We start from the raw sequence: 23,191 nt of genomic DNA, 5'->3' as shown, positions 1-23,191 counted from the left end.
TCCAGGGCGAAACCGTGGAAGCACTTTCCTCCAGTGTTTCTGTACTGGCAGGATAGAGTGAGGGGGGTGGAACGCCATTCCAACCAAGCACTTGCTAGGCTTGACCCCTGTAGTGACTCAGCTCTTTGAATTGCAGCAGCACGATCCCACCTTCATCGCCAATATTCTGTTTTTTGCTTGGTTCAGCATTGAAGAGGCAGCAATAGAAACAAGTACTTCTTTATTGAAGTCAAAACAGAAATTAACAAGCATTGCTCCGCCCCTATTTATACATTCAGCTCTGGGTGGTGTCAGCCAATGACAGCACAGTATTCTCCCGCTCAAATACATAATAACATTCTTGTAGAGAGCAAGTCTGGCTAGCAGGCCATGTAGTCTGCTAACCATTCCTGCACAGATCTCAGCCATCTGCTTCATAAGTTTAACTTAATACATTACAAAATCAATGGAAAAACAAATAAAAGAAATGGAAAAGTAAACATATCCTGGAGAGAAATTTGCAGTCCGGTAACTTAATAAAATGGGAAATGAATATGTAATTTGGACTATAAAATACTAAGGTGCTGAGAAAAACATATTTAATAAACTTGGACAATATAAAAACAATAATGTAGATTCTGTCAACTGAACAAATTTATATATGTGTGTGTCATTTCCACTTGTTTCCCTTGTTTTAGCTGCGCAGAGAAAAATAAGGTTTAAACATGCAAAAAATCCAAATTCTCACTGGACTTCTTTATTATTTTCAGATGGGGAGAATTGCCACCTTAAAAATGTTTAAATTAGACTATAGATTGGATTTGCTGAAGCCCAGATCACAAACCAAAGCAGGTTCTAGCTTGTGATCTGGGCTTCTGTGATCTGCCTGACAAAGCACACTCAGTGAGTAATCCTTTATGGTACTACATCTACATGGAGGGAAGTAAGCAGTGGGAGATTGCAAGATTCCATTTTAGACCCAGTACTCTTCAATATCTTCCTAAATGACTTAGATGAGGGAATAGAAGGGGAATTCATCAAATTTGCAGATGACACTAAGTTGGCAAGAATAGCCAACATCCCAGGCTCAGAATCCAAATGGATCTTGACAGATTTGAACAGTATCCAACAGAATGAAATTTAATGTGGAGAAAAGAAGGTTTTACATTTAGGCATGGAAACCAAAGGCACAAGTATAGTTTAGGTGAAAACTGGCTCCAAAACTGTGAAAGAACCTCGGAGCTCTAGTGGATGATCTTTTAAATACAGTATGAGCCAGCAGTATGTGGCAGCAGCCAAAAAAGCTTTATAAAATCTTAGTAAGACCATACCTGGAACACTGCATCCAGTTTTGGTCACCACATTACAAAAAGATGTTGAGACTTTGGAAAAAGTTCAGAGAACAACAACTAGGAAAGTTAAAGGCCTGGAGACTAAAACATATGAAGAATGGTTGAAGGAATTGGGTATGGCTAGTTTAGAGAAAAGAAGGACTAGAGAGGACATGATAGTGTTTGAGGGGCTGCCACAAAGAAAAGAGGGTCAACTTATTTTCCAAAGCACCAGAAGGCAGGACAAGAACAATGGATAGAAACTAATCAAGGAGAGAAGCAACCTGGAATTAAGGAGAAACTTCCTAACAGTGAGGACAATTAATCAGTGGAACAACTTGCCTTCAGAGGCTGTGGTGCTTCATTACTGGAGGCTTTTAAGAAGAGACCGGATAGCCACTTGCCTGAAATGGTGTAGGGTCTCCTGCTTGATGAGGGGGGTGGACTAGAAGACCTCCAAGGTCCCTTCCAGCTCTAATCTGACTAAAGTTCAATTAAAAATGAACTTTAATTTAGCCAAGTGGAATCATTGGAACTGTAACCATCCCCTCAGGAAAGCAAGACTTCACTGAGTTGAAACTGCAGTAAAGCCAGGTGGAATCTGACGGGCCTGTGCAAAGCATAAAGCAATCCCAACCCTCCTGACCAGTACTCCAGTAGTCAATGTGATGCCAGGAAGATGTTTTGAGAACACTGCGGTACTAGGCAAATAACAGGTCATTCTCAGAGCACAACAGCCTTGGTAGCAAGCAGGAACCAGCTGAGAAGGAGTCTGCCCTGTCTCTGAAGGCAGTCCCCCTTCCTAATTCTCAAGCATTGAACAAAAGTGAAAGCATCCCAAAAATGCTAACCTCTCCAGCACAATGGCAGGACATGTTGGTGGGCTTGACATTCTGCCCCCCCAAACACGATGTCAGTCCTGTAAAACAAAACAGAATAAAGGGGGGGGAAGAGGGTTAGAAACAAAGGACTCATCTAGGTTTATCAGGATACTGGTTATGAAAGTGCTTAAGAAGCCTAACAGCCCTAACATGGTGGTGATCAACCCACTCAATTTGGGATTTGGGAAAGTCTTTCCAAGCTACTAAATGTTGAAAGTTCCCTCAGTGTTTATGGAGTCTAAAATGTTGCTGATCTCAAAATCTGTTCCCCCTCTATCATCAATGGTTCAGGTGGTGGTGGCAGTTCAGGTCTGAGAGGAGATGATTTTGGTCTTTAGCAAAATACAGTGGAACATTGGGTACATTTGCTAAAGAGACTTGGGCAAATCTAGTATTATGGTGACTGGGTTAATGATGCTTTGGATGGGAAAGAGACCCACATATTTGGGTCATAATTTTTTTTATGGTTGTCTAGATTGTAGGTATTGGGTAGACAAACAGACTCGATGGCCAATTTTAAAGGCTTTAATTCCATTCACTTCTTATCAGCTTGCTTTTTATATGCATCTTGTGCATCTGCAAGGGACTTTCTCACCACTGGCCAAGTATTTTGTAGTTGGGAAACCCATTCCTTTAAGAAAGGTACAGAGGGATCACTCAGTGGTAACTTGGGCCTGGAGGGAAAGTCCTGTCTTCTTGCCACTTTAAAAAGGGTGCTACTATGAACCGAGTTATTGTAAACCACTTCTGCAAAAGGTAACAGGTCTGTCCAGTTATCTTGCTGGTAGTTGATGTAGCATCTAAGGTACTGTTCCAACACTGAGTTTGTGCATTCACATATCCCATTTGTTTGGGGGTGGTAACTGGAACTAAGCATCTGATCAGTCCCAAGGAGATTAAAAAATGCTTGCCAGAACTTGGAGGTGAATTGTATGACCCTACAGGAAATAATATGTTGCCAGGCTCAGTGCAACCTATAAACATGTTGCATAAATAGTTTGGCTAGTGCACATGCTGAAGGGATTTTCTGGCATGGGACAAAATATACCTGCTTGGAAAACAAGTCAGTTATTACCCATATAATGGTATTTCCTAAACTCTCAGGGAGTTCTACTATACAATCAATGGAGATCTCTCTCAGTCACCATTGGAAGGAGTCCTGGGGAGTTTCCTTGCTGCCATTTCGCTGAGGAGCAAATGGGCAACTCACCATAAAGCTTTCAGCATCCTTCTTTAAAGACAGCCACCAAAACTGTATTTTGACTAAATACAATGTCTTTACAAAATCAAAGTGCTCAGCAGTCCTAGAGTCATAACTTTTATCCAGAACTATTAACCGTTGGCTTTCTGGCACATGTAACTTAACCTTCTCCCAAACTAGACCATCCTGGAAAGAACATTCATTCTTGTGATTTTGAAACCGCTTGTCATCCTGTAGCGCAGTTTTAAGAGCCACAGTCACATTGTTCTCTATCAGCAGCTTCTCTCATGCTTGGTCTCAGGTTATCATTGGTGTGGCCAGCTGGCATGATGGGATTAATGGCTTGATTACATCATATATGGTACAGTTATATTGAGGCATTCATAATAGGGCATCTGCTAGGAAATTCTCCTCCCCACCCAGGAAGTAATGTAAAGTCAAAACAATTAAAGTACTGCATCCACTGGAATTGCTTAGGTGATAGCCTATGTGGGGTTTTTAATGCCTCTAAGTTCTTATGGTCAGTCCATACCTCAAAAAGCACCTTACTACCTTCAAAGATGCCTCCAAGTTAAGAGCTTCCAGTATACCACATAAGCCTTCTTTTCTCAAACCATCCATCTCTGCTCAGTTTCTGACAGCTTCTTGGAAGTATAGGCACAAGCTTGCAACTGGCCATGTTCATTTCACTGCAATAATAAGGTTCCCACTGCTACAATAACTAGCATCAGCCTGGATGACAAACGGGGCATTTGGGTCAGGGTGCTTCAGGTTCTGCTGTGAACAACCATTTAAATCTTTGAATACTTCCTGACCTTCCATAGTCCATTTTAGAGGTTGGCTGCACTTGGTTTTGTCTTTCCCTTTTGTCTTTAAAAGGTTAGTGATGGGGAAAGGAATTTGAGCAAAAGATGGGATAAACTATCGGTAGAAATTTTCAAAGCCCAGGAAACTTTGTAATTGCTTCCTGGTTCTGGGCAGAGCCCAGTCTAGCACTGCCTGGACCTTCTGAGGGTCCATTTCAATTCTGTTGTATGAGATACAATGGAACTCACTGTAAGGACCCACCCCACTTTGCATCTTAAGAAGACAGAACTCTTGGAATAGTTCTTCCAACAGGAATCCTTTATTAAGAGAAAATGGTTGCAGGCATGCTAGACAGGACTTGGGGTCCAAGCTCTCCCATTCAAGGTTTTAAGGGGTTCCCCAGTAGTCCCACCCAATCAACCCCCCTTCCCAGTGATAGTTTCAAGTATCACAATTCCACCCCGTTTCTTCTTTCTTCCGTCTGGATGGAGACTTCAGATAACTACATGAAAGGCAAATACTCTTCTTTGTTAATGCTAATGTTCTCTGGTGTTAACGCTTTGAGGTTACAATAGGTTACAATAAACACACATTCAGCATTCAGCTCTTTGAAGTCTACTGAAGGAAGTGAGGGCCATAAAGCCCTTTTGTTCTCCCCCTTCTCTCCCTCTTATGGCAGAATCCAAAGAAGGCAGAATTGGGAGTTTCTATATTTGATAATTAAAGATGAAATATGATTGGATTCTGACATCCGGCCCCTCTTAAAAATAAGAGAGATCCACCTGAAAGAAAACACAAGTATAAAATTTAGTCAGGCTTGTTAGGATACTCTGTGTGAAACTTCTTCAATAGCTTCGGGGCTCTGACATGACGTTTATGGACCCACTCATTTTGTGAGGGAGGGAGGTGTTTCCAGGCAACTAGGTACTGAGTTGCTCCATGATATCTCCTAGAGTCAAGGACTTCCTTTATTTCGAAGTGTTGTTCACCCTCCACCATGATTGGAGGTTGGAGGGGATTTTTGGCCGTAACAATGACTGATGCTCTCTTTTCAGCAAGCTGCAATGAAAAATTGGGTGTATTTGCCTGAGATTTTTGGGTAATTCTAATTCTACTGTTACTGGATTTATGATTCTTTTAATTGGAAAAGGTCCTATGTATTTTGGTCCAAGTTTTTTACAGGGCTGTAGGGACTTTAGGTATTTTGTAGATAAGTACACCATCTCTCCTATAATGAATGGTGTAGGCTCAACCCTTTTTTTATCGGCTTGTGTTTTGTAAGCCTGCCTAGCTTCATCTAGTGCTTTTCTGACTATTGGCCAGGTGTTTTGTAATTTTTCCATCCATTCTTTCAGCGAGGGGATCGTTGGTTCGTTTGGGGTTAATTCTGGCATGGGGTTGAAACTTTGACCGGTGGCTATTTGAAAAGGAGTGTAACCTGTGCTGGAGTGGACTGCATTATTGTAGGCAACTTCTGCAAAAGGGAGTAAGTCCGCCCACTCGGTCTGCTGGAAACTAAGAAAACATCTTAAATATTGCTTAAGTACTGAGTTCATTTTTTCAGCCCCCCCATTTCCTTGAGGGTGGTGGCTAGATGTCAGTCCCTGAGTGGTTCCTAAGAGGGATAAAAATTCCTTCCAAAATGCAGACGTAAATTGCACCCCCCTGTCAGAGATGATGCGTTGGGGTGCCCCATGCAATCTGTAAATGTGTTGGATGAAAAGTTTTGCTAAGGCTTTTGCAGTGGGAATCTTTTGGCAAGGGATAAAGTGCACCTGTTTGGAAAACAAGTCCGTGACCGTCCAGACCACAGTATTCCCATTGCTTTCTGGCAATTCCACTATAAAATCCATGGCTATTTCTCTCCAGGGGGCTGAGGGACTTGCCACTGTTTGCAATAGTCCTGGCACTTTCCCTTGCAACCTCTTTGCCGTGGCACATTTTGGACAACTGGCTATATAACTTTCAATGTCCTTTTTCATGGATGGCCACCAAAATTGCCGTTTAATTAAATGTAAAGTTTTTACAAATCCAAAATGCCCTGCTGATTTTGTGTCATGGCAAAGGTGCATGAAAATTACTCTTTGAGTTGTTGGTATATATAACTTTTCCCCTATCCAAGGCAACCCGTCTCTCATTGTGCACACATTTTTGTTTTTCTGGAACCAATCATCTGTTTCCAAACTTTTTCTGAATTCAATTCCAGTTTGGCTGTCCAGTTGTGGTTTTAATTTGGCTTGGGTTCTTGTGGTTACTGGTGCTGCCAGTTGTGACTCTGCCATTATTGGTCTAGAGTCTGTGGTTCGTGCGCTGTTATATTGGGGCATGCGAGATAGTGCATCTGCCAGGAAGTTCTTTCTTCCTGGTAAATGTTTGAGCTTAAATTGGAATTGGTGAAAATGCTGGGACCAGCGGGCTTGTTTGGGATTGAGTTTCCTGGAAGTTTTCAGGGCTTCTAAATTTTTGTGATCAGTCCACACCTGGAAGGGGATTTTGTTGCCTTCCAGGAACTGTCGCCATGTGAGTAATGCCCAACGTATCCCATAAGCCTCCTTCTCCCATACGGGCCAGCGCTGTTCTGTTTCCGTGAGTTTCTTGGATGTATATGCACAGGGTTGCAATACTGCATCATCATTTTCTTGTAATAGCACAGCCCCCACTGCCACATCACTTGCATCTGCCTGTATTATGAAGGGCTTGTCCATGTCTGGGTGCCTTAGTACTGGTTCGGCAGAAAAAAGTCTCTTTAGTCTCTCAAACGCTGCTTGGCACTCCATTGTCCATGTTAGTGGCTGGCTAGGTTTTACTGAGGATGTTCCCTTCGTTTTTAGTAAGTTAGTGAGGGGCAAAGCTATCTGTGCAAATGAGGGGATGAATTGGCGGTAAAAATTTGCAAAGCCCAGGAAGCTTTGTAGTTGCTTTCTTGTGCGGGGTGGTGCCCAATCTAGTACTGCTTTGACCTTCTCCGGGTCCATTTCAATGCCCTGTGGGGATATGCGATAGCCTAGGTAGTCTATCCTTTCCTGGTGGAATTCGCATTTTGAGAGTTTGGCATATAGGTGAGCGGCTCGCAGCTTCTTTAAAACCGCTCTGACAAGTTTGACGTGTTCTTCTTTTGTTTCGGTAAAGATAAGAATGTCGTCCAAGTAAACAAGGACCCCCTTAAACAGGTGCTCCCTTAGAACGTCATTGATTAATTGCATAAAGACTGCAGGGCCCCCTTGTAATCCAAATGGCAAGACTTTGAATTGATAGCACCCCATGGGGCAGTTAAATGCAGTCTTCCATTCGTCCCCTTCCTTGATTCTCACGCGATAGTAAGCTTCCCTTAAGTCTAGTTTAGAAAAAATTTTCCCTTTCGATAGGTGTGACAGCATGTCTTTCATGAGGGGCAGCGGGTATAGGTTGCTTTCACTGATTGTGTTCAGGGCCCTATAATCCACGCATAAACGTAAAGAGCCATCCTTCTTCTCTCTAAAAAGGACCGGGGCAGCCACTTTAGGCTTAGCTGGTTCAATGAAACCTCTCTCCAGGTTTTTTTTTATAAATCTTTCCATTTCCTCCTTCTCCTTTGGGCTCATGGAGTATAATCTGGGCTTCGGGAGTTTTGCCCCAGGCTTGAATTCAATGGTACAGTCTGTGGGTCGGTGGGGGGGAAGCTCATTCGCCCTCTCCTCACTGAAGACTTCAGCAAGGTCCCTATATTCCTCTGGTATTTCTGTTAATCTTTTTTCCTCTCCTATGGATGCTTTTTCTATTCTTGATTCTGGTAGCCTCTCTTGGGGTTTTAAGTCCATAGGGTCCCCCTTCGGGAATTTGATTTCTGTCGTCCTCCAATTTACCCAGGGGTTCCATTTTTTCAACCATTCCATCCCTAGAATCATTGGGCATTCCATACCTGGGGTCACCACAAACGTTAAGTCCTCTTCATGGTTGCCCAGGGAGAGGTGTATTGGCAGAGTGGCTAGGGTAGCTGGCCACCCCCCTGCTATGGATCCATCTAGCTGGCCAAATGAGATTGGTTGTTCCAGTCTCCTGGATGGGATGCCCAGATTCCCCACTAGTGTTGGGCTAATGAGGCAGCGGGTGCAGCCAGAGTCTATTAAGGCTTTCACCTTCACAGCTTCGGGCATGGGGGGGATTAATATAGTCACTGTTTTGAAGATGGGTGTGATGCGTCCACTTACCAGGGGTTCGCCTCCGAGCTGTCATCTGAGGCATCCACCGTCCCTGTGGTGTAGGCTGGAGTTCTTTCCCCTTGGTGAGCAGAGGTGGGGTTTTCTGCAATTTCCATCATTTTCATGGCTGTTTCTTTTGGCTTAGCTGAATACCCTCTGGGTTTGTTGATTGGGGATCTGTCTGGGTTGTGCTGGGGGGCCTTTGAGCGGCATTCTACAGCTCGATGCCCTTCTCTTCCGCACTTGAAACACCCCATCTGCTTCTTGGCTGTATCCGATGATTTCACCGGTTGGTGTGTCAGCTCAGGCGGGGGGCGGCTCCATTGTTTTCCTCGGCGATGCCTCTTCAATATGTCGATCTCTGCTTCCTCTGCCAAGACGTACCATTCCTCAAGTCGATGTGGGTCTCCTCGGGGCAGGCAAGCATCATATAGATCATAGTTTAGTCCGTCTTTGAAACGGCCAAGGAGGATGTCTTCTGGCCAATTCAGTTTGCTGGCAATGGCTCGGAATTCTTGTGTATACTCAGCCACTGGGCGTTTGCCCTGCCTCATCGTTGTTATTCTTTCACGGGCTTTGCGATCAGCCAGGGGGTCTTCAAATCGTCTTCTCAACGAGGACATGAAACGGTTGAAGTTACTGAGTTCTGGGGCATTGGAGTCATGCAGGTTCACCACCCAATCTGCAGCTGGTCCATCCAGGGCAGATTGCACGATCCGGATGCGGGCTTTGTCGCTGGGGATGTCCTGCCCATATTCCTCCATGTAGCTGAGGACTTGGGTTAGGAAAAACCCCAAGCGTGTTGGCTCCCCTTTGAATTTCACCTCCAACGGTGGACGTCTTGGAATGGATCGGTGCCTCCATTGTGGGTGGTAGTGTCTTCCGTCCAGATTTCCATCTTGGGTCCGGTAGGGGGTGGGAGCTCCTGGATCAGTAAATGTCCCTGGGGTTGCAGGTTCCACGTCCCCCTCGGTGTCTCTCCCTTTGTGGCTCCAGGAACTGGGGCGGGCGTAGGGCTCAGGAATCTCCTCTCCTAGGGAGCTGAGAGTTCTCTTCATCAGGTCAATAGCTCTCTCTAGGATCCAGTCTGAGTACGGCATACAGCTTCCTCCCTCTTCACTTGCGTGCAGGGATTTCTCCATCTCCTGCTTCCATTCTGGTTGCTTGGTCCCCCGTCTCAGGGTCACTTTTCTTGATTCCTTTCCCCACTCGCTTTTCTTTCCAACGCCCATCGACCAGCGAGGCTTGTGGTCCTGTGTCTCCACCACTTCTTCTTCTGAGAAATCTGGCCTCTCGGATCCCAACATCTGGCAAGGTTCCAACTGGGTCAGCGGCTCTCTTTCCAGGGAGTTTTCTCCCTCTCTTGCTTCGTTGTCTGACATGGTAAATTTTTGCAAAATCCCCCGGCAAGGGTCTACCTTCCAGGTGGATTAATTTTGCAAGTCCTGTCTAATGTAAGGACCCACCCCACTTTGCATCTTAAGAAGACAGAACTCTTGGAATAGTTCTTCCAACAGGAATCCTTTATTAAGAGAAAATGGTTGCAGGCATGCTAGACAGGACTTGGGGTCCAAGCTCTCCCATTCAAGGTTTTAAGGGGTTCCCCAGTAGTCTCACCCAATCAACCCCCCTTCCCAGTGATAGTTTCAAGTATCACAATTCCACCCCGTTTCTTCTTTCTTCCGTCTGGATGGAGACTTCAGATAACTACATGAAAGGCAAATACTCTTCTTTGTTAATGCTAATGTTCTCTGGTGTTAACGCTTTGAGGTTACAATAGGTTACAATAAACACACATTCAGCATTCAGCTCTTTGAAGTCTACTGAAGGAAGTGAGGGCCATAAAGCCCTTTTGTTCTCCCCCTTCTCTCCCTCTTATGGCAGAATCCAAAGAAGGCAGAATTGGGAGTTTCTATATTTGATAATTAAAGATGAAATATGATTGGATTCTGACATCCGGCCCCTCTTAAAAATAAGAGAGATCCACCTGAAAGAAAACACAAGTATAAAATTTAGTCAGGCTTGTTAGAATACTCTGTGTGAAACTTCTTCAATAGCTTCGGGGCTCTGACATGACGTTTATGGACCCACTCATTTTGTGAGGGAGGGAGGTGTTTCCAGGCAACTAGGTACTGAGTTGCTCCATGATATCTCCTAGAGTCAAGGACTTCCTTTATTTCGAAGTGTTGTTCACCCTCCACCATGATTGGAGGTGGTGGGGGGGGGATTTTTGGCCGTAGAGGTGACTGATGCTCTCTTTTCAGCAAGCTGCAATGAAAAATTGGGTGTATTTGCCTGAGATTTTTGGGTAATTCTAATTCTACTGTTACTGGATTTATGATTCTTTTAATTGGAAAAGGTCCTATATATTTTGGTCCAAGTTTTTTACAGGGCTGTAGGGACTTTAGGTATTTTGTAGATAAGTACACCATTTCTCCTATAATGAATGGTGTAGGCTCAACCCTTTTTTATCGGCTTGTGTTTTGTAAGCCTGCCTAGCTTCATCTAGTGCTTTTCTGACTATTGGCCAGGTGTTTTGTAATTTTTCCATCCATTCTTTCAGCGAGGGGATCGTTGGTTCGTTTGGGGTTAATTCTGGCATGGGGTTGAAACTTTGACCGGTGGCTATTTGAAAAGGAGTGTAACCTGTGCTGGAGTGGACTGCATTATTGTAGGCAACTTCTGCAAAAGGGAGTAAGTCCGCCCACTCGGTCTGCTGGAAACTAAGAAAACATCTTAAATATTGCTTAAGTACTGAGTTCATTTTTTCAGCCCCCCCATTTCCTTGAGGGTGGTGGGCTAGATGTCAGTCCCTGAGTGGTTCCTAAGAGGGATAAAAATTCCTTCCAAAATGCAGACGTAAATTGCACCCCCCTGTCAGAGATGATGCGTTGGGGTGCCCCATGCAATCTGTAAATGTGTTGGATGAAAAGTTTTGCTAAGGCTTTTGCAGTGGGAATCTTTTGGCAAGGGATAAAGTGCACCTGTTTGGAAAACAAGTCCGTGACCGTCCAGACCACAGTATTCCCATTGCTTTCTGGCAATTCCACTATAAAATCCATGGCTATTTCTCTCCAGGGGGCTGAGGGACTTGCCACTGTTTGCAATAGTCCTGGCACTTTCCCTTGCAACCTCTTTGCCGTGGCACATTTTGGACAACTGGCTATATAACTTTCAATGTCCTTTTTCATGGATGGCCACCAAAATTGCCGTTTAATTAAATGTAAAGTTTTTACAAATCCAAAATGCCCTGCTGATTTTGTGTCATGGCAAAGGTGCATGAAAATTACTCTTTGAGTTGTTGGTATATATAACTTTTCCCCTATCCAAGGCAACCCGTCTCTCATTGTGCACACATTTTTGTTTTTCTGGAACCAATCATCTGTTTCCAAACTTTTTCTGAATTCAATTCCAGTTTGGCTGTCCAGTTGTGGTTTTAATTTGGCTTGGGTTCTTGTGGTTACTGGTGCTGCCAGTTGTGACTCTGCCATTATTGGTCTAGAGTCTGTGGTTCGTGCGCTGTTATATTGGGCATGCGAGATAGTGCATCTGCCAGGAAGTTCTTTCTTCCTGGTAAATGTTTGAGCTTAAATTGGAATTGGTGAAAATGCTGGGACCAGCGGGCTTGTTTGGGATTGAGTTTCCTGGAAGTTTTCAGGGCTTCCAAATTTTTGTGATCAGTCCACACCTGGAAGGGGATTTTGTTGCCTTCCAGGAACTGTCGCCATGTGAGTAATGCCCAACGTATCCCATAAGCCTCCTTCTCCCATACGGGCCAGCGCTGTTCTGTTTCCGTGAGTTTCTTGGATGTATATGCACAGGGTTGCAATACTGCATCATCATTTTCTTGTAATAGCACAGCCCCCACTGCCACATCACTTGCATCTGCCTGTATTATGAAGGGCTTGTCCATGTCTGGGTGCCTTAGTACTGGTTCGGCAGAAAAAAGTCTCTTTAGTCTCTCAAACGCTGCTTGGCACTCCATTGTCCATGTTAGTGGCTGGCTAGGTTTTACTGAGGATGTTCCCTTCGTTTTTAGTAAGTTAGTGAGGGGCAAGGCTATCTGTGCAAATGAGGGGATGAATTGGCGGTAAAAATTTGCAAAGCCCAGGAAGCTTTGTAGTTGCTTTCTTGTGCGGGGTGGTGCCCAATCTAGTACTGCTTTGACCTTCTCCGGGTCCATTTCAATGCCCTGTGGGGATATGCGATAGCCTAGGTAGTCTATCCTTTCCTGGTGGAATTCGCATTTTGAGAGTTTGGCATATAGGTGAGCGGCTCGCAGCTTCTTTAAAACCGCTCTGACAAGTTTGACGTGTTCTTCTTTTGTTTCGGTAAAGATAAGAATGTCGTCCAAGTAAACAAGGACCCCCTTAAACAGGTGCTCCCTTAGAACGTCATTGATTAATTGCATAAAGACTGCAGGGCCCCCTTGTAATCCAAATGGCAAGACTTTGAATTGATAGCACCCCATGGGGCAGTTAAATGCAGTCTTCCATTCGTCCCCTTCCTTGATTCTCACGCGATAGTAAGCTTCCCTTAAGTCTAGTTTAGAAAAAATTTTCCCTTTCGATAGGTGTGACAGCATGTCTTTCATGAGGGGCAGCGGGTATAGGTTGCTTTCACTGATTGTGTTCAGGGCCCTATAATCCACGCATAAACGTAAAGAGCCATCCTTCTTCTCTCTAAAAAGGACCGGGGCAGCCACTTTAGGCTTAGCTGGTTCAATGAAACCTCTCTCCAGGTTTTTTTTTATAAATCTTTCCATTTCCTCCTTCTCCTTTGGGCTCATGGAGTATAATCTGGGTTTCGGGAGTTTTGCCCCAGGCTTGAATTCAATGGTACAGTCTGTGGGTCGGTGGGGGGGAAGCTCATTCGCCCTCTCCTCACTGAAGACTTCAGCAAGGTCCCTATATTCCTCTGGTATTTCTGTTAATCTTTTTTCCTCTCCTATGGATGCTTTTTCTATTCTTGATTCTGGTAGCCTCTCTTGGGGTTTTAAGTCCATAGGGTCCCCCTTCGGGAATTTGATTTCTGTCGTCCTCCAATTTACCCAGGGGTTCCATTTTTTCAACCATTCCATCCCTAGAATCATTGGGCATTCCATACCTGGGGTCACCACAAACGTTAAGTCCTCTTCATGGTTGCCCAGGGAGAGGTGTATTGGCAGAGTGGCTAGGGTAGCTGGCACCCCCCCTGCTATGGATCCATCTAGCTGGCCAAATGAGATTGGTTGTTCCAGTCTCCTGGATGGGATGCCCAGATTCCCCACTAGTGTTGGGCTAATGAGGCAGCGGGTGCAGCCAGAGTCTATTAAGGCTTTCACCTTCACAGCTTCGGGCATGGGGGGGATTAATATAGTCACTGTTTTGAAGATGGGTGTGATGCGTCCACTTACCAGGGGTTCGCCTTCCGAGCTGTCATCTGAGGCATCCACCGTCCCTGTGGTGTAGGCTGGAGTTCTTTCCCCTTGGTGAGCAGAGGTGGGGTTTTCTGCAATTTCCATCATTTTCATGGCTGTTTCTTTTGGCTTAGCTGAATACCCTCTGGGTTTGTTGATTGGGGATCTGTCTGGGTTGTGCTGGGGGGCCTTTGAGCGGCATTCTACAGCTCGATGCCCTTCTCTTCCGCACTTGAAACACCCCATCTGCTTCTTGGCTGTATCCGATGATTTCACCGGTTGGTGTGTCAGCTCAGGCGGGGGGCGGCTCCATTGTTTTCCTCGGCGATGCCTCTTCAATATGTCGATCTCTGCTTCCTCTGCCAAGACGTACCATTCCTCAAGTCGATGTGGGTCTCCTCGGGGCAGGCAAGCATCATATAGATCATAGTTTAGTCCGTCTTTGAAACGGCCAAGGAGGATGTCTTCTGGCCAATTCAGTTTGCTGGCAATGGCTCGGAATTCTTGTGTATACTCAGCCACTGGGCGTTTGCCCTGCCTCATCGTTGTTATTCTTTCACGGGCTTTGCGATCAGCCAGGGGGTCTTCAAATCGTCTTCTCAACGAGGACATGAAACGGTTGAAGTTACTGAGTTCTGGGGCATTGGAGTCATGCAGGTTCACCACCCAATCTGCAGCTGGTCCATCCAGGGCAGATTGCACGATCCGGATGCGGGCTTTGTCGCTGGGGATGTCCTGCCCATATTCCTCCATGTAGCTGAGGACTTGGGTTAGGAAAAACCCCAAGCGTGTTGGCTCCCCTTTGAATTTCACCTCCAACGGTGGACGTCTTGGAATGGATCGGTGCCTCCATTGTGGGTGGTAGTGTCTTCCGTCCAGATTTCCATCTTGGGTCCGGTAGGGGGTGGGAGCTCCTGGATCAGTAAATGTCCCTGGGGTTGCAGGTTCCACGTCCCCCTCGGTGTCTCTCCCTTTGTGGCTCCAGGAACTGGGGCGGGCGTAGGGCTCAGGAATCTCCTCTCCTAGGGAGCTGAGAGTTCTCTTCATCAGGTCAATAGCTCTCTCTAGGATCCAGTCTGAGTACGGCATACAGCTTCCTCCCTCTTCACTTGCGTGCAGGGATTTCTCCATCTCCTGCTTCCATTCTGGTTGCTTGGTCCCCCGTCTCAGGGTCACTTTTCTTGATTCCTTTCCCCACTCGCTTTTCTTTCCAACGCCCATCGACCAGCGAGGCTTGTGGTCCTGTGTCTCCACCACTTCTTCTTCTGAGAAATCTGGCCTCTCGGATCCCAACATCTGGCAAGGTTCCAACTGGGTCAGCGGCTCTCTTTCCAGGGAGTTTTCTCCCTCTCTTGCTTCGTTGTCTGACATGGTAAATTTTTGCAAAATCCCCCGGCAAGGGTCTACCTTCCAGGTGGATTAATTTTGCAAGTCCTGTCTAATGTAAGGACCCACCCCACTTTGCATCTTAAGAAGACAGAACTCTTGGAATAGTTCTTCCAACAGGAATCCTTTATTAAGAGAAAATGGTTGCAGGCATGCTAGACAGGACTTGGGGTCCAAGCTCTCCCATTCAAGGTTTTAAGGGGTTCCCCAGTAGTCTCACCCAATCAACCCCCCTTCCCAGTGATAGTTTCAAGTATCACAATTCCACCCCGTTTCTTCTTTCTTCCGTCTGGATGGAGACTTCAGATAACTACATGAAAGGCAAATACTCTTCTTTGTTAATGCTAATGTTCTCTGGTGTTAACGCTTTGAGGTTACAATAGGTTACAATAAACACACATTCAGCATTCAGCTCTTTGAAGTCTACTGAAGGAAGTGAGGGCCATAAAGCCCTTTTGTTCTCCCCCTTCTCTCCCTCTTATGGCAGAATCCAAAGAAGGCAGAATTGGGAGTTTCTATATTTGATAATTAAAGATGAAATATGATTGGATTCTGACACCAGTTCTTTTTTTTATCAGCAGCCCAGATAACTTTCAAATGTACAAATGTTCCATTTTCAAAATAACTCTCCACATAAATTCCTTTTCAATAAAAAAGCTTCTGCTATATCATTCAGCAGTTTCATTCTTTAAATATAATTTGAAGGGACCTTGGAGATCTTCTAGTCCAGTCTCTCTATTATTTCAGACAAGTGGCTGTCTAGTCTCTTCTTAAAAACCTCGAGTGATGAAGCACTCAGAAGATCTGAAGGCAGGCTGTTCCACTGGTTAATTGTCCTCACTGTTAGGAAGTTTCTCCTTAATTCCAGGTTGCTTCTTTCCTTGATTAGTTTCCATCTGTTGTTTCTTGTCTTGCTTTCTGGTGCTTTGGAAAATAAATTGACCCCCTCCTCTTTGTGGCAGCCTCTCAAATACTGGAATACTGCTATAAATGGTTAATACAAAAATCTCTGTGGAGTGATCTATTTTTTTAGTGCAAGCAGAGATACTAAACATGATTTCCCAAAAGATTTATAAAACCATTAATTAATAAAAGATTATGTTGTGCTGTCTATATGGAATTTACTCATAAGTTCAGACTGTACTAAAATTAATTAATTCTGTGTTTTTGGTATTCATTGAACATTCCTCCTTCTTGTGCACAAATAACTAATATTTATGCATTCTAGCTGTTGCCAGAGAAATGGAAGATAGGCTCCAGAGACTATTGCACGGTATGTGGATGAAAAAAAAGTACTTTTCTCAAGGAACCTGAGATATAATAGATCCATCCATTGATAGTATTAGCTTTTTTAAAGTGGTAATTTATATAGCTATGTATTAGTTGCTCTCAATATAAATTCCAAGATCAGGCTTATGTTACTTGAATTCCTATTTTATATGAATTACATAGCAGACTTATACAACTCATATTCACCCCCAAAAAATTCCCTTTCCTCCTCCTCTTAAATATAAACAGCAAATCAAGAAACTGGCTTTTGTTGCTTGCTTGGAATATTAAAACAGTGTTTTTTACCTCATCATTAGCTGCTATATCTTAGTTTTCATCACTTAATTCCTGTTTCACTCTGCTTCGTGTTAAATGAAATGGAACTTTGAGAATGCCCATGCATTTATTTCTAATATGGAACATTAAGCATATTTGTGGTATTTGCTATTCATATATTTTCCAAATTTATCTAAACATGATTATCAGCAGAACAGACTAGGACTAGGACTAGGACTAGGACTAGAATAGAATAGAATAGAATAGAATAGAATAGAATAGAATATATTTTTAAGGGAAGAATTTGAAAAATTAGAATTAGAACTGCAAATAAATCCTCAAAGAAAACACTGAAAATAAAAAGGGAAACGGAACTTCCTGTGGATCAAGCAGCTATGATGGCTGCTTTTCACAAAGCAGCCCGTTCCTGGGTTGTGTAAAAGCCGCAGGACTTTTGCAATCAGCTGTCCCGCAGCTTGAATCTCTTCCCTGGGAGAAAGGGAAGAGAAGAGCTGCTCAGGTAGAGGTAAGAGCTCCCCTGGATCCCCATAATTTCGGTGATCAGAGGGTAGAGCTCCCTCGGAGCCTGAGTCAACTCCACACTCCAGGACGTCTTTGTCCTGAAGTTCTGGGATAAAGCAAGGCGCTGCTCCCACATCTGCTTTTTTTGGAGGCTTGTGAGTATTCAAATGCAGACGGAGCAGACCAGGAGAAAGTGGATTTAAGATTGATTGTGACTTTAACTCCTGCAAGCATCTCTCCCCCCCTTTTTGTTTACTTTCCCTTTTGAAGAAAGGGAAAGTGAAAGGCAAAATGGTGACTGTCTTTCTTGTTTGACTTTGTAACAAAGTTAAAAGTTCATGTTTTAAATATAGAGGCAAGAATTTTGTTCCTCTTTCTTTTTTTTCCTTCTTTTTTTATTATTTAAAGAACTGTGATATTATAGAGGCAAGAATTTTGCTCCTTTGAACTTAACAGAATGGCTTCAAAACATTTGGTCTCTGTCCCTAAAGCTTCCATCTCCTCCCCAATGACTCAGCCTGCTTCTCAGTCTAAACCAAAATCACCCCCACCCTCTCCTCCTCCTGCAATCTCTCTCAAAGACTTACAAGAGGCTTTAAAAATGACTGCTTTGGATATTAAAGAGGAGGTAAAAGATCTTATAATTGCAGAGAGGGCTATTACAGAAGAATTATTGGAGAAAAAGAACAAGCAAGTCAGAGAAGACATACTCTTTGCGTTTTCTGGTCTTGCCCTGCATATTGAAAGGATTGACAATAAAATGGAAGAGATTACTGAAAATGCAGCAAAACTGGAATTTAGAATGGAGGAAGTGGAGAATAAGATAGAAGTTACACAAGATGAACAAACTATTTCACAATACAGAGAAATGGAGTTCGCATTGCATATCCGAGGATTGAAAGAAAATTCCCAGGAAGATTTGAAGATCCTTATTGTTAGAGATATTGTTTTTAATCTTGGATGGAGACCAGAAGTAGTTGGGAATGAGATAGAAAAAATCTTCAGAGTCAACTCACGGGTTGCCAGACAGAAAAATTTAGCAAGAGATGTGGTTATTTACTTTTCCAGAAGATCTATTCGTAATGAAATTATACAGGCTTTTTATAAAAAGAGGTTTCAAATTGCAGCTCAAGATGTGATAATTTTAAAAGAAATAACTCCAAAAATTTTAAGAGGCAGAAAAGATTTTACTTTTCTGTCTGATGAGTTAAAACGTCATCAAATCCAGTTCAGATGGGAGATTCCAAGAGGAATAGTAGTGAATTATGATGGAATACGTTACAGATTAACTACAGTTTTAAAGGCAAGAGATTTCTATCACTCTATTCTAAAGGCAAGACCGTCTTCACCTCCACAAACAAGGATAATTGAAGAGCCCGTTATGGCAGGAGCTTCCTCATTGATGGTCATGGAACAAGCAGTGTTGCCTGTACAGAATCTTGAGATAAAAGATCAAAGGATGACACAAGCTGCCCATAAACGCAAAGAAAAAGAGCAGCTGCAGAAGAGTGGCGATAAAGTAGAAGGAATGATTACTACAGAGCCTGTGGGAGGGGCAAGACCTAAAAGATCTTCAACAGTTGATCTTCAGGCTATGCTTCAAAAGCTTCAGGCTGGAGTAGATGGCCAAGTTCCTGACCTGGAATGTTAATGGCTTAAACTCACCTCAGAAATGGAGAAAGGTCTTCTACTATTTGAAACAACATAATAATGACTTGATATGTTTGCAAGAGACTCATATAACTTCAAAAGACTCAAGATATCTGACAAATTCTCGTTTGGGATCACATTTTATAGCTCCAGCTCCAGGGAAAAAAGGGGGTGTTGTAATTTATGTGAAGAAAAATTTATCGGCTAAATTAATTGAGGTTGATCTTGAAGGAAGATATGTCTTTGTGGAACTACTGTTACAAGGCAAGAAAGTTCTTATTGTTGGATTATATGCCCCTAATCAACAACAGAAGCAATTTATAAGCTTTTGCATGGGAAGATATCCCAGTTGGATTATAAATCTGTAATTTTGATGGGTGACTAGAATGGAGTTTTGGATATAACTAATTAATTTTTTCTTCAAAAAATTTCATTCAAACTAAATTACCCAAAACTTTTTTTGATTTGAAAGAAGAGTTGGAACTTATTGATATTTGGCGAGAAAGGAACACAAGTGATAGAGATTTTACCTTCTGTTCAGATAGACACCAGTCATTTTCAAGGACTGACTTCTTTTTGATTACTAGTGATTTTCTTTCTAGGGTGAGAAAGGTAAAAATCTTTCCCAGGACCCTTTCAGACCATAGTCCTGTGTGGATGGAACTATACTTGGAAGATGGGAAGAGAAGGCCTTGGAAACTGAATGAGAATTTGTTTATCCAGGGAGAGTTTGTACAAAAATGTAAAGAGTATTTAAAGGAGTTTTTTGCTTTAAATATGAATAAGGGTACATCAATGCCCATGGTCTGGGACGCCAGTAAGGCGTATATGAGGGGAATTTTAATTCATTTAAATAAAGTTTTTAGGGATAAAAGGATACAAAGACATAGAAAAATAGAAGATGAGATTAAAATAAAAGAAGAAGCGCTTGCTCTTAACCCAACTGATAATTACTTAAAGGTTTCTATAAAGATGCTTAGGGAACAATTTAATATGCTGATGGCAGATCAAGTGGCTACCAATTTGTGTTATATGAGACATAATACTTTTTGTAATGCGAATAAGCCTGGGAGGTGGTTGGCTTATCAGTTACAAAAGAAAGAGAAGGCTAGGATTATAGAGAAAGTAAAATATAAAGGTACTGAGGTTTTTCAGCAAAATTTGATTAAAAAGAGTTTTTTAGATTTTTACACAAAACTATACTCAAGTGATAATATAAAGGGAGTGGATATAGATAAATATTTACAATCAGTACATTTTCCTAAACTTTCTGAGGAACAGCAAAATGGGATGAATTGTTTAATTACTGTGGAGGAAATTGGCTTAGCTATCAAGCAGTTAAAGGTGGGAAAGTCTCCAGGAACAGATGGATTGACATCAACGTATTATAAAAATTTATATGAAGAAATGTTGGAGCCATTAAAGGAGCTTTTTAATAGTATCTTGCTGGGAGCACAAGTTCCTCCTTCTTGGAAAAGAGCGTTTATATCATTGATTCCGAAGGAGGATCAAGATCTTACAGAGCCTAAGAATTATAGGCCGATATCATTATTAAATGTAGATTACAAGATTTTTACAAAAATTTTGGCAAATAGATTAATGCAGGTTATGAAGGATTTGATTCACAGTGATCAATCAGGATTCATAACAGGGCGATACATGAAATATAATGTTAGACAAATTATTAACTTAATTGAGTATTTGGATAAGAACAACCAGATTCCTGTGGCTTTTATATTTTTGGATGCTGAAAAAGCCTTTGATCAATTAGATTGGCAATTCTTATTCTCACTGGTAGAGAAAATGAATTTTGGGGATATTTTTTTACATGCACTTAAAGCTATATATCAGCAACAATATGCTCAAATTGTTGTTAATGGGGGATTGACTGAGACTTTTAATATTGAAAAAGGGACAAGACAAGGATGTCCATTATCTCCATTGTTATTTGTTTTAACATTGGAGATTTTGTTGATCCAGATTCGAGAATCAACGGTAATCAAGGGCATAAAGATAAGAAAAAATGAGTATAAATTACGGGCTTTTGCAGATGATTTGGTTTTGATTTTGGAACAACCGATTAGAGCGGTTGATTGTTTATTAGAACTTATAACACAGTATGGAAAAGTTTCTGGTTTTAAAGTCAATAACCATAAGACTAAGATATTATCTAAGTATATGTTAGCCAATGACAAGGAAAGTTTGGTTAAAGCCACAGGTTTTCAGATGGTGAAAAAGGTTAAATATCTGGGAGTATATTTAACTGCCTCAAATGGAAAATTGTATAAAAATAATTATGAATTACTATGGGCAAAAGTGCAAAAGGATTTAAATGACTGGAAAAAATTGCAATTGTCACTGTTGGGGAGAATTTCAGCTGTAAAAATGAATGTTCTACCAAAGTTTCTTTTCTTGTTTCAGATGATACCTATTTTAAAAAAAGATGTAAATTTGGAGGAATGGCAGAAGGGTATCAATAAATTCATTTGGGCTGGGAAAAAACCAAGGGTTAAGTTTAAGATTTTGCAAGATGCCCGAGAAAGAGGAGGACTTAAAGCATCTAACTTGAAATTATACTATGATGCAGCTGCCTTAACTTGGATAAGTGATTGGCTTAATTTAACAAATAAGGATATTCTTGTTCTTGAAGGGTGGGATTTAATGTATGGTTGGCATGCATATTTAATTTTTAATAAGAAAGTGGACCGGGCTTTCAAATTACATATTTTGAGGAGTGCCTTACTTCGAGTTTGGAAAAAGTATTATTATAGGTTAAACTATAAAATACCTATCTGGGGGATTCCTAGACATGCAATTGAGGGGATTTCTAAGGGGATGAACTTTGATAAAATTTCGTATAAAGAATTATTAATTTGGTCAGGTTCGGATTGAAATTTAAAATCTCTAGATGTATTAAGGCAAGAAAATATTCTACAGTCATGGTTTCAATATTTACAAATAGTGGACAGGTGGACTGTAGATAAGAAAGAAGGAATAACACTAGAAGATGGAAATCTGGTTATTCAGATTAAAGATCAGAGTCAGGCCCATATAAAAAGAATTTACAATGCTTTAATAGAATTAGACTCTGAAACAGAATTGGTTAAAGACTGTATGATTAAATGGGCTCAGAATATCCAGGATCCGATCCCATTGGAGTTATGGGAGACAATTTGGATTAGAAATGTTAAATTTACACAAGCTCAAAATTTGAGGGAAATTTTTTATAAAATGTTTTACAGATGGCATTTAGATCCTAAAAAATTATCTTGTATGTATCCAAATTTACAACCCAAATGTTGGAGATGTAGTAATATGGATGCGACATATTTTCATGTTTGGTGGAATTGTAAAAAAGGCTTTTTGGATTATGATTTGGTGGAACATTCAAAAGATTTTTAAAAGGAAGATAAAGTTCACCTCTCAATTATTCCTATTGGGTATCTTTGTGGATTTAAATGACAAAGAAACTACTTTAATGTTGAATTTATTAACTGCAGCAAAGTTATTAGTAGGCTCGTATTGGAAGAAGGACTCGTTGCCTACTTTAGAGGAATGGATATTTAAAGTTTCTAACTTTGCAGAAATGGCAAAAATTTCTGCTTATTTGAAGGATCATACACAAGAAAGATATATTATTGTATGGAGGAGATGGATAGATTATATTCAGAAAAAATATGGGACTATAAAGTTTCATTTATTTTATGAGTAAATTTTATAGTAACTGTTGTAGAGATTTGTTTATATGTCTTAATTTAAGGGGAGTTAAAGGTTAAGTATGATTTTTTTTCTTTTTTCTTTCTTTTTTTCTTTTTTTAATTATTGTTAACCTTCTTATTAATAACCCTGCTCTGGAAAGCGAGGGGGGGAGGGTTGAGGGTGGGTGGGTGGGTGAGTGGATGGGTAATGATAATATAGTCATGGTAAATGCTTGGGCATTTCCCCTATGCTGCGTTCATGTGTGTGAGAGGGATGAGAGGGGAGGAAGGAGTAGGGAGGAAGTAGGATGGTTAGAGGAGATGGGGAGGGGAAGAGAGTAGGAGGGGAGGAGAGAAAGAGGAGGGAAGTAGGGAAGGTTTAGAGAGGGTGGACGCAGCCTGGGGGGAATGGGCAGGTGGTACCAATGGTTAATTGTATCTTGTATGAATAAATGGAAAATAAAAACTTTTTAATAATAAAAAAGAAAAAGGGAAACAATAAAACATAAATTAAATCTGTTGGAATCAGAATAATTGGCACAGCAAATTAAAAGAAAAAAACAAAACTTTTTTGAAAATATAAACAAACCAGGAAGATGGTTAGCTTATAAACTC

The 23,191-nt window shown here is 41.9% G+C and overlaps 1 long non-coding RNA gene across 1 annotated transcript in view; it reads right to left on the bottom strand.

Moving 5' to 3' along the window:
* The window catches only part of LOC120312773, a 91,586-nt gene that overhangs the window by 58,181 nt on the left and 10,214 nt on the right, over positions 1-23,191 (bottom strand). Inside the window, exon 2 of the long non-coding RNA XR_005557964.1 lies at positions 2,162-2,229. This is a non-coding gene — a long non-coding RNA (uncharacterized LOC120312773). The remainder of the gene's footprint in view (positions 1-2,161; positions 2,230-23,191) is intronic.

Source organism: Crotalus tigris, unplaced genomic scaffold (assembly GCF_016545835.1).
Source record: "Crotalus tigris isolate CLP2741 ecotype Arizona unplaced genomic scaffold, ASM1654583v1 scf7180000018540.1288718, whole genome shotgun sequence".
Lineage (NCBI taxonomy): Eukaryota > Metazoa > Chordata > Lepidosauria > Squamata > Viperidae > Crotalus > Crotalus tigris.
The sequence above is the reverse complement of the archived record's forward strand: the minus strand, read 5'-3'. Positions and strand labels throughout refer to the sequence as shown.